Source organism: Tetrao urogallus (assembly GCF_951394365.1).
Source record: "Tetrao urogallus genome assembly, chromosome: 4".
Lineage (NCBI taxonomy): Eukaryota > Metazoa > Chordata > Aves > Galliformes > Phasianidae > Tetrao > Tetrao urogallus.
This window is the reverse complement of record NC_136817.1, coordinates 29,979,379-29,992,890: the sequence shown is the minus strand read 5'-3', so window position 1 is coordinate 29,992,890 and position 13,512 is coordinate 29,979,379. Positions and strand designations below refer to the sequence as shown.

General features: G+C 42.1%; 1 protein-coding gene across 1 annotated transcript in view; it reads left to right on the top strand.

The window, feature by feature from the left end:
- SHROOM3 (shroom family member 3) overlaps positions 1–13,512 on the top strand; it is a gene marked incomplete at its 3' end in the record, with an annotated part of 134,892 nt that overhangs the window by 27,293 nt on the left and 94,087 nt on the right. The window lies entirely within an intron of this gene.

Here is a 13,512-nt window from a genome sequence, read left to right as displayed (position 1 = left end):
TGTGCGTGCTGCCTTAGCCCCTGGAGCTATGGCAATTAAAGAAATGCAATTTAGCCAATGTGTAACAGCTGGCTTTAGCAGCACGTTCCCTTCTGTTCTAGTTTTTTTCTGCTCCCCATCCCCCCAGAAAAAGAGTAAAGTTTCCAGTACACTGCATAAACTATATGGGCAATGAGCCACTGTGCCCATTCAGGTAGCATTCTGGATGTACAGCCCATCTTCACATAGCTGCATGCTCATAGAAGCGTGCACTGTAGAATCCACTGAGTGGATCTCAGAGAGGAATCTTGTCTGAGAAGGCCTATCCTGGCTGTTAGACTGACTTGCCTTCTGCCAGTGCACAAGGGCCCCATGGATGCTCTTGACTGATCCTGTTGTGCATTTAGCAGAAATACTGTTTTTTGATGCTTAGGACTGAAGCAAGAAAAATGGAAAAGGTTGTGCAGTGTTGAGTTATAAAGTAATACAGTGCACAGGCCAGCTAAGCTCATGTGTATTCATTTGTCAACTTGTGTCTTCAAATGCTGATGCCTTTGAGGTGTGCATGTGAGAAGGAAAGAGGCTGACAAGTCACAGTGTCCTTCTCATGGTATAGGGATTTGGTGACTTTCTGTGTACTGTCCTAATTCAGTTATTAAATGTGATTAAGCCTGAAAGTACTCATGGAAGGCATGCCTTTGTAATCCAATTCTTTCCAGAGATCAAGGGCCTTCTGACTGAAGTCATTTCATGTTGTCCTTGTTAATGGGAATCTCATATTTGTTTGCCCTATCACTTTATTTTCAAGGACATTTTTTTGAAAGAAGCAGCAAAAAAAAAAAAAGATTTAAAAAAAAGAAAAAGAAAAAAAAGGAAAGAGAACTGTGATAAACCAGGAAATCATGCTAAGTGACTGAAAAGACATAAGGAGGATGCAGGCTTCTGGTTTGTATTTTTGAGACAGTTGTGATGGCAAAACAAGGATTTGAAATCCTTCTAGAAAGGCATTTGTACGTCATACTTGTGGGCTAGGTGCTGGGCAAAGTGTAGATACATGCTTCTGCAAAGTTGGCAGCCATCTGACGTGTATATTGAGGTTTATCTCACGCAGAAAACTTTCAGAAGAGATGCTTAAGAGCTCTTCAGCATGCAGGAAGGAGGAGGACAGTGGGCAATGTGCCTGGTGTTTGTGCAGGTATGTTTACCTTGTCCATCTCCACGACGGCATCACTGGCACTAAAAGCTTGGACCTGCCTCAACCTGAACTCCAGTTAAATTCATTTGCATGTCTGCTTCAGCTAAAAATAATGCTCCCCAAAAGTGCTTGGCTTGATAAACAGGTAAACTCAGAAACTCAGCTGTATATCATCTCCCCTAGAAGGGCTTCATACTGCAGTTCCAGAAAGATGTTGCTACTTCAGAGGATTCAAGCAGGGAGAGGAGTAGGTGCTGTGCACGTAACTTGATGAACCTCAGTGTTTCTGGAATAGGACAAAATAGAGCAGAGCCCTCCTCTGCCTTTGGAGTGTATGCTAATATGTGAGCTTCATGCTCAGCTCTGCTGCTCATGGTCTCAAAAGTCACCCTTATACATGTATATGAATTGGAGTGGTTTGGGAATCTTGTTGATATTGAGATAACTGTTATGCAGCAGTGAAAACTGCCACCCTCTTGGGAGAATGAAGGCTGTGTCCAGAGAAAGGTCTCCCTTAGGAAAACATACCTTGTACTTCATAAGGACTAGGAGATTTTCCTATGTGTCAGGATACCTGTAAAAGAAATGCTGAGAGCAGGAACTAGTGTCTGTCTATTGAGAGGGTGGCTTTAGGGAGTAGTTTTCCCAGCCACCTGTGTCTGAGAGGATTTTTTTTAAGGTAGAACATAGCAAATGTGCTTCCTTGCATTACATTAGCAATTTTGGATCATTTTAGAGTCCACATCTAGAGTATAAAATAAGCAAGTAGGGTCTCAGATTGCTACGTTTAAAGGCAGTCTTGCTAATCACCAGCTAAGCCTCTTTATTGTCTTGCTTTCAAAATTACTCCAAAATTTTCTTGTGCTGGCAAGATGCTCTCCATGTAAGGCTGAAGATATGTAGGTTTACACATGGGTAGAGGATTTAGTGATGAACTTGACCTATTGGACTGTGCTTAAAGAATTGACATAGAGCCCCAAAAAAATGTATTCAGTGCTTATAAACATAACTGTTAAAAAGAAATTGAGCAGCCTAACATGCTTGCAGGGTAAATTGATGAGGAATGAGCTGTGTACTAACGAAAAAAGGGCAGTTAGCAAAAACATTACAGAGCTGTAGAGCAAAGAAAACAGAGACTGCGGCTTGAGAAGTGGCTTGGATTGGAAGATATCAGTACAGTGGTCAGTACCCCTTCTGTCTCAGTTCGTAATTAAACAGAGGACTGCAACATTCACTGGTGAGTCTGACTGCTTTTTCTAGATCTAAATTAAGAAGTAATCCCAAATGCCACTGTTTCATAGCTTTGTCTTGCTTTTCCACACCATAAGTTTCATTCATGCACCTGCCTTTGAATCTTTGAGATATTCACTCTGGCTGAAGTGCAACAATTGCACTATTTCTACAACACCAGGAGTAATCAAATGGCCTTTCAGATTATCTTAAAGCTACTGTGTAACTCATGTTACTGAAAACAGAACTATCCACAGTTCTGCTTGTTCATCTTCTCACTAGCATTGTATGAGATCCGGGTTTAAACCGTCGTTAGCAAAGCATCCCTCTGCCTTGTGAGGGTGAGTCCCACCAGCTGCGAACGAGAGAGAAGCGTGAAGAAGAGCAGTTATCCTTTGAATTTCGAACTGCCACATGGTGGCAGTAGGGGACAAGAACAGTGGTTGCAGAGTGAAGGTTGTGAACCAACCAACCAACCGAAGTTGTGGAGCTGTCTCCCCTGCAGTTTTGTCCTCTGTCTCCATGCTGCTCTCAATAAGTTCGCAAAGCCTTGCAAGACCCACAAGACCTAAGCAAGGACAGGCTTTTCAATTCTGAGCTTCCTGTGCTCTTTTCCATGTGGTTAGCCCATTAGGACCGTGTTTAGGAAAACATGCACAGCTAAGACTGCCCACTTTCACACTGGTTTGTAGGGAACAAGTTCTCCAACACGCAGCCTGCCTGTCCATGCTTTCCATCATTTCCAGGAATTTGATCTGTAAGCAAAGAAAATGAATCTCCAGGGCTGTGAACCTGGCATTTTTCATGGGCACTGAGTTCACTTGAGAAGACTTTTTAATAATTATAGGAGTCTGAGGGAATAAAGAAAGGATTTGGCAAGTATGATGTGATGACAATGGCTTGGACTGTAAAACTCCTCTGTTGTACTGGCACTGTCACTCCAAGCCAAGTGCGGTTGCCATCATCTGGTCCAAGGGGAGTTCTTGCTGTGTTATTGTGGAGCATGTGACCTGGTGTTTGGACAGAAAGAACTGAGTCGCTGTGCTGGGATGAGCTGTCCTAGCTACTTTCAGACATTCTGTTAGCATTTCCTTCTCATTACCTAGGGATGTCAGCACTGCTTTGTTGCCCTAAAGGACACATCTCTCCATGTCAAGCTGTGTTTTAGTTGCTGCTGGCACCTCTAAGCTTCAGTACTCAAAGTGTTCCTAAAAATTTGGATGTCTGATCCTTAAGTAAGAACTGAATACCTGAATCTCTTAGGCAGTGATTGAATGCATTGGAAGAGCTCAGCTCAGTTCTTCTGGCATGGCTCTGCTGCATCTTTTTTTTTCTCTCAGATATAGATCATTTAGTGTTTATTAGTTTGCATTATTAGGCTTAGGGAGAAAGGATGAACATGATAAAGGGAATATAGGGCAAAAGAAAGAGAGGAAAATGGTAACACAGTGAGAGTATGAACACAGTGAATGAAGAATGAGTACTAAGGAGACAAGAGAAGAACTAGAAGAGAGGATATCCAAGAGCAGTTCCTCTTGGTTGCAGAAAGGAAAGTTGTTGTGAGGAAAGATGGCTTAATGTTGGTGACAGGGTAGACATATGAAGGTGGGGAGTCTCATATGGCCTCAGTGCAGCGTGACCTGGCAGTCAACACGGAGTGCAACTCCAGCACTAATGTGTGATTCTTTCTGTGACCCTGGAAAAGTTACATAAACATTGCTTCTGTTTTCATTTCTCTGTAATTTAGAAACAATACTTCCTGCTGTCTTCCCGTGCAATCAAAATGTCAAATATCATAATGGAAGAAGGTCCTTGAGGATCATCATTACTGTTGTCATTATTGTTGGTATTTCCTATTTGTAGTAGTGTGTGTAATGAAAATGTTAAATATTAATATAATAGGGAATGGATAAAAAGGGAAAGAGAAGTGAGAAGCATCCAAAGCAGTAATTGACCATACTGGGCCCACAGACCTGTCTCCAGGAGAGACCACGTGTTCCAGTAGCTCAAAAATCCTGTATCTTTAGGTTTATGTGATTTCTGGGACAACAAATTACAAGGCAGATTTTCATGGAGCTTCTGCTTTGAATTCGCATGATGCCAGGGCCCTATCTAATCATGGAATGAAACACAAATTCATTCACTGTATTTTTAGAGCCTGTTGATGATTTCTTTCTACTCTGGACCAATCACAGGTGTGTACATTTTAGACATCTTTTCTCACTTGGAAATATTTTCCAGTTACCCCCAAAAGACACAAGCCAAAGGAAATCTCGTGGCTGTTGGTCGCTCTGTCACAACTCAACTTCTAGGGATTATCACAGTATGAGTTGTAACAGCAAGTATAGGAAGATGATGGAAGAGTCTGGCAAGACACAAAAGCATCCTGTGAAAATGTGTACAAGGCAATGCTGTGCAAAAGGTACTGAAAGGCAAGTTCCAAACAGTGTCATTTGTTCCTTGTTTTCAGAACACATATGATGAGATTTGAGCAATAACTAGATTTCCTACTATGGCAGTTCCCATGATGCTAAGTTTGGCCTTTCCTGAGATTGAAAAGTTGTCCTGTATTAGAAGGACACAAAAATGTGTGCAGACACATCTCTGACTGGTTTATTTTCCCAGATAGCAAGGACAAGAGGAGTGAGGGTATGTAAAGTGATGCTCTGAGAAGAGACTATGCAAACCCAGAGATATTTGCAAATATCATAAAAACAGCTCCTCTTTTTGGGTGGCTCTATGTTTGTTGGCATCCCCATCTGAACCCCAATGGACTCACTGTCAGAATACCACAGGAGATGGGGTTTTGATGATTGAGACATGGCTGGGTGGCAGGACATGTGAGTTATGGCTGTAAAATTGGGGGCAGGATGGTAACACAGGATCATGAGTCCTGTCTGTGGAAACCTTGAGTGTGTTTAGGGGCACAGCAGAAGACCTTTCCAGCAGATTATTTAACAGATGGCTATTTTTAACTCTCACATTGTGGAGCAAATATTAACTCTCAGATATGTGCAGTCACTGGCTCTGTGTGCTTAGGAGAGGGGCGAGCCATGTCAGCTACAACAAAATAGCAGGAGTGAGTTCTCATAGCCCCTTTAGTTGATACCATCCTGATAACCACTGCCGACCAAACAGGATCAAGTTAGCATGCACCAGGCCCCAGTTTTTGTATCACCTGCTTATGTACCCTCTGTGGAATGCATGGAATGGATTGTTTGCAAAAATCAAGCAGGGAACAAAGGAGTAAAGCTCTCTTTGATTACCATGTGCATTGGCAGGGTGTGCTCTGCAGGCAAGACCCTCCTGGGATAAAAGCTGAGTTCATGCAGGAAGCAGAGAATAAACAGGAGAAAGCAATCCCTTGAGTTTTAAGACTGTAATGGAGAGAACATTGCTCTGTACTTGCCCGGGAATGTCTTGCTCAAGTGGCTCTGTCTGTCACTCAGGTAAAAATCGGTACTTCCTTTCACTTCATGCTTTCAGCAAAATGAGAGAAAGATAGGAAAGAGGCTTGAGGAACTGGCTCTCCAGACACCGAGACATGGAGCAGCCAAATGGTGTGAGATCCAGGAGAGGAGCCATCTCCTGTCCTCTGGCCACCTGGGTGATGCAGCAGGAGATGTGCTGTTTGCTGCCACTGTAGAACATGTAAGAATGTAATGCTGTAGACAGGTCGTAGGTGGCTTTAAGTTGGCTGAAAAGGCCAGCTGATTTTTCCTCTCTTCCAAAGGTGTTCTTGCTTTTCCTAGACTCCAGGTTCAGTTCATATGTTGAAGATGTCACACCGTATCTGCGAGCAAGCTTTGCTGCTGTCTTTGCATTTGCTCGTAGCTTTTCCACATCTCTCTTTCCTGTCCCTCTGCTTGTCTAACCTGTCCATTTGCACTGTAAGCTTTGGGCAGGAACTGCTGGTGATAATGTGCCTGCACCACACCTCTAACAGAGGGACCTGATAGGGCTCTAGGCGTAACTGTAGAGCAAACACAGATTAGTTCCTTGTCTTGTATATATGAAGGCAGGTGGAGAAAATTTACTGTTAGCTTTGCCTCCTGCTACCAAAAAAAATTTAAATAAATAAAAAATAAAAAAACCCTGGAGGCTTCTTGAAGGTCTGAAGTCAAAGCTGTCATGTAGTTTCATCTCTCTTTGTGCATTAGCTGAAAGGAGACTTGATTGTCCCTGTCCTTCCGATTTTTAATGCAGAAATATCTGTGGAATCCCAACAGCTCTATGCTTAAGAAGGTAGAAAATTATCTTAAGAGCTGAGCCTTCTTTCCTCTGCTGGTTTAGGAATTTAGAGTCACCAAGTGGAGTCAGACGCAAACTCATCCAAGCATGTCTTCTTATCTCTTGTAGCTGAAGTCAGCAATCTGTTTTCCATCCACTTCTTGCCACTTTCTGCTGAGGGGCTGACTGCTGAGATTAACCTTGTTCCCAGGACAGGAAACAATCACACAAGAAATGGGAAGGTGTGGAAGTGTTGGAGTCTGCAGAGTAGCCTGAGGAATGACCTTGAATCTTGGCCACTTGTCAGTAACTTGTGTTCAGACTGCATGGAACAGGGCGGCATTTCTGCAGCTGGATCATTGCTTTGGTACCCACAGTCAATTTATCCTCTATACGGCTGGAAAAGGTTTTGGTCCTTCAGAGACCCTCTGTTTGCACTGGTGTGGGAGTGCTCCAGTGTTTTGTCTACAGTCCTGATCTCCAGTTGTGAATACAAAATGCTTTCCTGAAATCTCTCTTCTGAAAAAGAAAATAAAAATAAAAATGGGTGACTGGCTGCTGATCATTTCAGTTTTTATAAGGGCCAGTTGTGGACACAGGCAAAATAAGGATTGCAACAGAGCAGAAGAGTGGGAGAGTAGTAAAGACACAAGGAGTGATTTCTCTGGGGGCATTGCCTTGAGGCAAGCTCCTCTACTCCACTGAGGGATGGATAGCCTTACTCTCTGAGCAGATGACCTTTGGCCATCTGGCAGTGAGGAAGGAAAGCAGCTTTGAGAGCACAAGTGCTCTCCAGAAGTGGAAAGGGGAGAAGCAAAGGGCTGTACTCTCCAGTGTCCCACTACCCTTCAGGCTGGCTGCACCACTGTGTCCCTCTGAGGCCAAGTGCACCCAATGCTGATGAAAGAACTGAACAAGAACACAAGCTCCTGCTGTCTTGGTCTGCTGAACTGCCTGGGGAGGGTAGAGCTCTCTGCCACAGCCTTGACACTGGATTTTTTCACTTCTGGGAGTCAAAGTGGAATGTTACGCACATACTTAGTAAGCTGATGAATTCAGTGGAGGGACAGATTCTGCCTTTGGTCCTGACAGATAGATAAAGTGAGTCTCTATATCCTTTCACACACATACATAGGCATACAGACACTGCAAAGAATTTGTGAACTGTCTATTACAGTTCTCTGTATGGGATCAAATACTTCTGAGTTTCTCTGATGTTGATCACAGTTGCGGTGCTAAAATCAGAGCAGGTGACTTGTCACTGCCAGCGTAGTAAGAAGATGTTTCTTTAAGTTTATGGGGGTGCCTCTCTGATGCACCATCTGGAAAATAAGCCTGAAGATACCAGAAATGTTGCAGTTGTGAATGACAAAGGTTGGAGTTTTCCTTTGAGGAGTCTTGCTGCAAGGCAAGTAAATATATTCATTAACATGTTTTAGACTGAGTGAAAATATCTTGTTCTGCCTGTGCTAAGTTGCAGATCCTTTTTGGTAATTCCGGAAAGATTTCTTAGCACTATTAACCTTTCAAAGCCATGTGGTTTAACTTGTTCTTCCTGAATAAATAAAATTCAGGCTCTCGAGATGAATTCATTCTGCACAAAACTTGTACAGCTATCTGGAATAAATTCATATTTCCATTACTGTACTTTCACTAGTGAGCAGTAATTTTACTGCTGAACAATCTGAAGCACTATCAGAAAAAAAAAAAAAAACAACCTTGCTTGCTCCCCTGCAGAATACAACAATAACAACTTTGGAAACACATTATTTGGCTTGAAGTAAATGTCAATAGCTAAATTCTTCCTCCATGCATGTCTGCATTGAAGATGGAGATATCCAGCAGAGATATGGCTCCAGGGGGAGACCTTTGACTTAACTGTTTTTTAATTGAATCATGTTAACTGCTTTGTCATGCTGACACAGAGGTTGGGAACAATAAGGAAGAATTTCTCTCTGCTGCATGGGAAACTCTCACTGCCCCCAAGTTTTGACATGGAATTCAGTCTGAATGATGGGAGCAGCATATTCTCTGGAGGCATTGGGCAGCTCTGCAACTCTGTTTTAAGGTTTGAGAAGCCTTTCTGAAATCAAGAGGGGCTTAAAAAAAACTCATCTCCAACATGAAAACTAAATCAGTCAGCTACAAGTTTACTGAGTAATCCAGACTTGGCCCACTGGGTCTCTGTACCAGTACCAGTGCTGGTAACCTAATGTGGGACCAGGCACCTAGATTCACTGGAAATGCATCATTCCAATTGCAAAACTAAAGATAGTTGTAGTGGAATGCTTGAAATCATTACAAATGCTTTATCAGAGGAGATGTGGAGATGAAAATGGTCTGATAATAGGGCTGAGAAGGAGGATGATCAAGGGGTCTGAAGCAGAGAACTTTTCTGTAATGCTCCTCCTGGGTAAGTCATGGGAAACTTGCAGCAGAGAAAGACACCTCTCCCAAGTTCCTAATGGACCAAGATTTCTTCCTCTCTTACCACATTCCTTCCTATAAAAAATTTTCAGCTCAGTAATTCTGGACAGCCGTCTCCAGCAGTTCATTTGTGATGCTTCCTATTGTTACAGTGTGTGACACAGTAGTGTCACTGTCATTGCTGCAGCTTCTGTCAACACCAGCTAAGGTGGGCTGCTGTTTTTTTCCAGAGTGTCTTTCAGCGCCACTCAGCGGTTGTTCTCGCCTGCGGTGAGGCTACTAACTGCAAACTGTGTGCATATGTATTTGCTGCTTCTTTTGTAATAAGAAACTTCAGCAAGTAAGTTTGCCGTTCAGGAATCACACGCACCATTCTTAATACAAAGAACACAAAGACGGAATGATACATCTTAAAAGCTACAGAGAATGTGTTGTTACAAAAGCTCCTCAAAGAAAGGGAAAGGAGGAAGAAATAATGAAAACCTCTTTAAAATAATCGAGAAAAGATCTCAGAGAGCATTCCCTGAACTTACAGTAACCATAGCAAACCAAACAAAAGACAGTAGTAATAAGTCTTATGTATCCTTGGTGATCTGCTTAAGCAACTTCTTGCTTTTACAGTAAGCCAAAAAAAGGGAGAACGGATGAGTTCAAAGTATGATCCACTGAATGACGAGAAGCCTCCTCAAACAGAAGAAAATGGACTGGAGTGTTAATGCAAAGCAGGATCAGGGGAGGCCTCTGGGATTTTCAGCAAAGGGCAGTAGGCTTCACTACAGCAAAGACAACTGAGCGGATTTAGTCTGGGTCAGCCTGAGGAGACTACTGAGACTTTCTGAAGCTGCTGAGGGGGCCAGCTTGGCAGGGAAAATCTTGTTTTCTCCTTGTAAAGAACCTGAAAGCATTGGCTAGATGTGTTTGTGGACAACAGAAGAAAGAATGAAGTGTGTGGGAGAGGCTGAAATCACAGCCTTTATGGAGAAGTTAGATAGGATTTCACAGGAAGTAGGGCCATCCTCTGAAAGGGGATAATTTCCTGCTGCATGGTTCAAGTGGCAAAGACTCCCACCAGGTCAGAGCCTGTGAACTAGAGATTCAGAGAGACAGCCCCTGGAATGAGAGTCAGGATTTAATCATCATCATGCACAGAGAGATCATACACTGAATGGGCAGAACTGACAAAGGTTACAATGATTGTGTCCATTTTACAGCTAGAAAACTAAGACCCAGAAACCAAGACTATTTATGCTACTATTTATGAATGTTTTGCTGTACAGATGCTCCTACTGACTTCAAGGAGGGGGATTCTGCTCCCTGGCAGAGCAGCCTGGGCAGCAGGCTGTATTCACAGCATCTGCAGTGAGATGTGAATCTGGCCAACTTGTGTCTTAGATATTCATTCTCCTGCACGGTTGAGTGTTTTGCTTAATCCATTCGGAAACCATCCATCCCCAGCAAGCTCCTGCTGACTCCTCCTGCTCTTGATGGATTGAGAAACAGTCCTACACCCAGAAAGTTTGCTGGTGTCAAACCACCTTGTTTTTCTCAGCTTAAACCATAAGAGGTCTTACTGCTTATTGATTGACCTCTTACACTAGGTCACGTAACTCACACTGATTATATTTTTGGAGCGAGTGACTGTTGAAGGTGATTTTGACAATACCATGGCTTTTCAAACCACTTCAACACAATCTCCACACTTAAAATAATAGACTGTAATGTTAACTCTGCCCTTGCCAACTGACATCACTTGAGCCACTTGAGGCTTAGGAAATGGTTCAAGACTTATCTTTCTTTTCCTCTTGCTTGTAGCCTGGTCTGCAGAATATGTTCAGAGAGGGTAGCCACATGCAGAAGCGACCTACCTATGTATTTATCTGCCTGTTTTGGCATGCAGAGCCTTGCAAGTATCTTCAGTCCTGTGGTCCTTGACTGCTCAGTGCAGCACAGAACCAGCAGAGTCCCATCCATGACTTGTTCAGTGAAGCAAGTGTTCATTTAAATAGGTTCCATGTATGCTGAGGCTTGTTTGCTTTGGTTGATAATTGTTATACTCAGTAGAGATAGAGCTTTGTGTTTATAGTGCAGGTTGTTTTGTTTGCGTTATTCAGTCTTTTCCTTGAAATATGACCGCTCCTTATACACAAATATTTTCAGAGGCATTCAGTGAGGAAATGACCTTGTTAGAACGTGGAGCATCTGAAATTTACTTTAGGAGACAGTGTCTAATTTCTGGACTTTCGGAGGAAACACATGAGTCTTCTTGACTCTTGACTCTTTTGGTGGTATTGCCAGGTCCCAGGGCTGTTGTGAATGGTTTCCTCCAGGAAATCCAGGGATTTCATCCAGGGAACTCCAGCTGCTTAGATGAGATAACTGTGCCTAAGCAAGAGGGAAGGCTAACACATTATTAATAGATGAGATAACTTTGTAAATTAAACAAATCAACCATACCTCCATTTATCTCTAGATACATGGGTAATTCAACTTTAATGCTGCTATCAAAAGCTTTTAATCATAATCTTGTTTTAGGTCTTGTTTGTGTATAGTTTAAGTGCACAGGAGCAAATAAGATCATTTTCAACCTCTGTCATTTCTTGGAGATGACTCTGTACGCTGTGCAGGCTAGCATACTCTCCTTAAAGACATTCTTTAATGTACTGCTGTGGCTGGCTACACAGCCTTGCAAACTGCAGTTTAAGAGCCACTGGCATAGGCATAAAGTGGAATGTTGTCTGAAAGGCAGATTTGTTGCCTGGTGTGCAGTAAGCCAGTCTCAGACACAGAGTTGAAATACTGATTTATTGCAAAGTTGCACATACTTGGATACGAGGTGGCATCCCACAAAGCTAGCACACCCCAGATTTTCAGGACATTTTTTAATACATAATCTTATCACTTGACCACCATCCCGATACAGCCTCTGGCCTCCAATTTGTCACTTACAGACAGAGCTGATATCCCCTTCTGCAGGCTATGCTCATTATGCTAATTAACAACATGTTGTTTCAAGATGCTCCTGTCTTCAAAAACAAGTTTAGTGAGTTTCTCTACGTGATCAATTTAGCAGCTTCAAATATGGTCATCCTGACCTAGGTAAAAGAAAGTATTTGCTGTAAGTAAGCATCCCCATTCAAAGACCTGCACAAAAATTATTTTTAACTTGACTGACAGTAGGGACACAGCATTGTTTGAAGGCAGATTTATTTTAGAGCTGTTCATAATGTTAACAATCCTATCAGGAGTATTGTGGGTTTTAGTGTTTCCTTAAGTCTTGAATTTCAGATTATTTATAATGGTAATCATGGAACAATCTGAATTCCCATTTTCACTAAGAAAAAAAACCAACAAAAACAAAGCAGAAAAATAAATGTCTGGTCCCCCATAGTTGCAAAGAGAACTCTGAAACAGTGACCCTGTGGAATTCCAAAACAATAATAAATGAGGAGAGAGTTGAACAAGATGGTGTTTTAGAGTCCCTTCCGACTTTTTGAATCTATAACTCCATTATAAAGCACAGATAATGATTTTGGGTTACAACTGGTGGTTTTTAAGGACAAGATTCATCTGGCAGACATTAATACAAATGCTTCTGGTGAGTATTTTAGCCTTTGAAGTAGCTGATATTTGTTACAAGGACGTACTGGTCCAAAAATGCTTTTTCCCCATGTATGACCTAACATAACAAAACAATAACCAGCAAAAAAAGAAATCTCTTCTGTGGACTGTGTTGCAGATTAATCTAACCCACAGTATCCCACCCTACTGAATTTAGTTTAAATGCTACCCACTTGTTTTTCTTTACAACAAACTGGGGCCATACTGCATTTTTAGCTTGTTATTTATTTATGCTGGCAGTGAGGTCTAATGTTTCATCTCTCACCCTTCCTGGTAATTGTGATACAAGGATCTTTATGTGAAGTCTCATTCCTGTGGTTTTATCTATTCTTATGAAGAAAAGAAAAAGCTCATTCATCAGTGGAATGACTTCCTGGTAGCATGAATGACAATATTTTTTACCTACCTGTGTAGAGAGTTAGGAGAATTGATTAGCTAATGTTTGTGAAAGTCAGCTTTTAAGTGTTATAAAATGCATGAGCTGGAATTCCATTGTTCATGACAGAATGGCTTTACCTGTGAGAAACTGCCATTTACACTGAAGCTAATGTACCAGGGTAATGTGTCTACATGTGCTATGTGTTTGACTCCTGACTCAATTACATTTTACCTGATATGACTTGAAATAAGTGTGTATGCAATTTCACTTCTCTCTGCAAACACCAGTCCTTCTGCTAGTGGAATCAGGGTCTAAATCTGTTTCAGAAGCATCTTTTGTTTTGATGTGATTTCTGGGAAGGTGAAGGACTGAAGGAAGAGAGAATACTTCTTGGGTGCCATCAGATGTCATACCTAAGTATATGGGTCCTGTGACAGCAGCTGACACAGGCTGC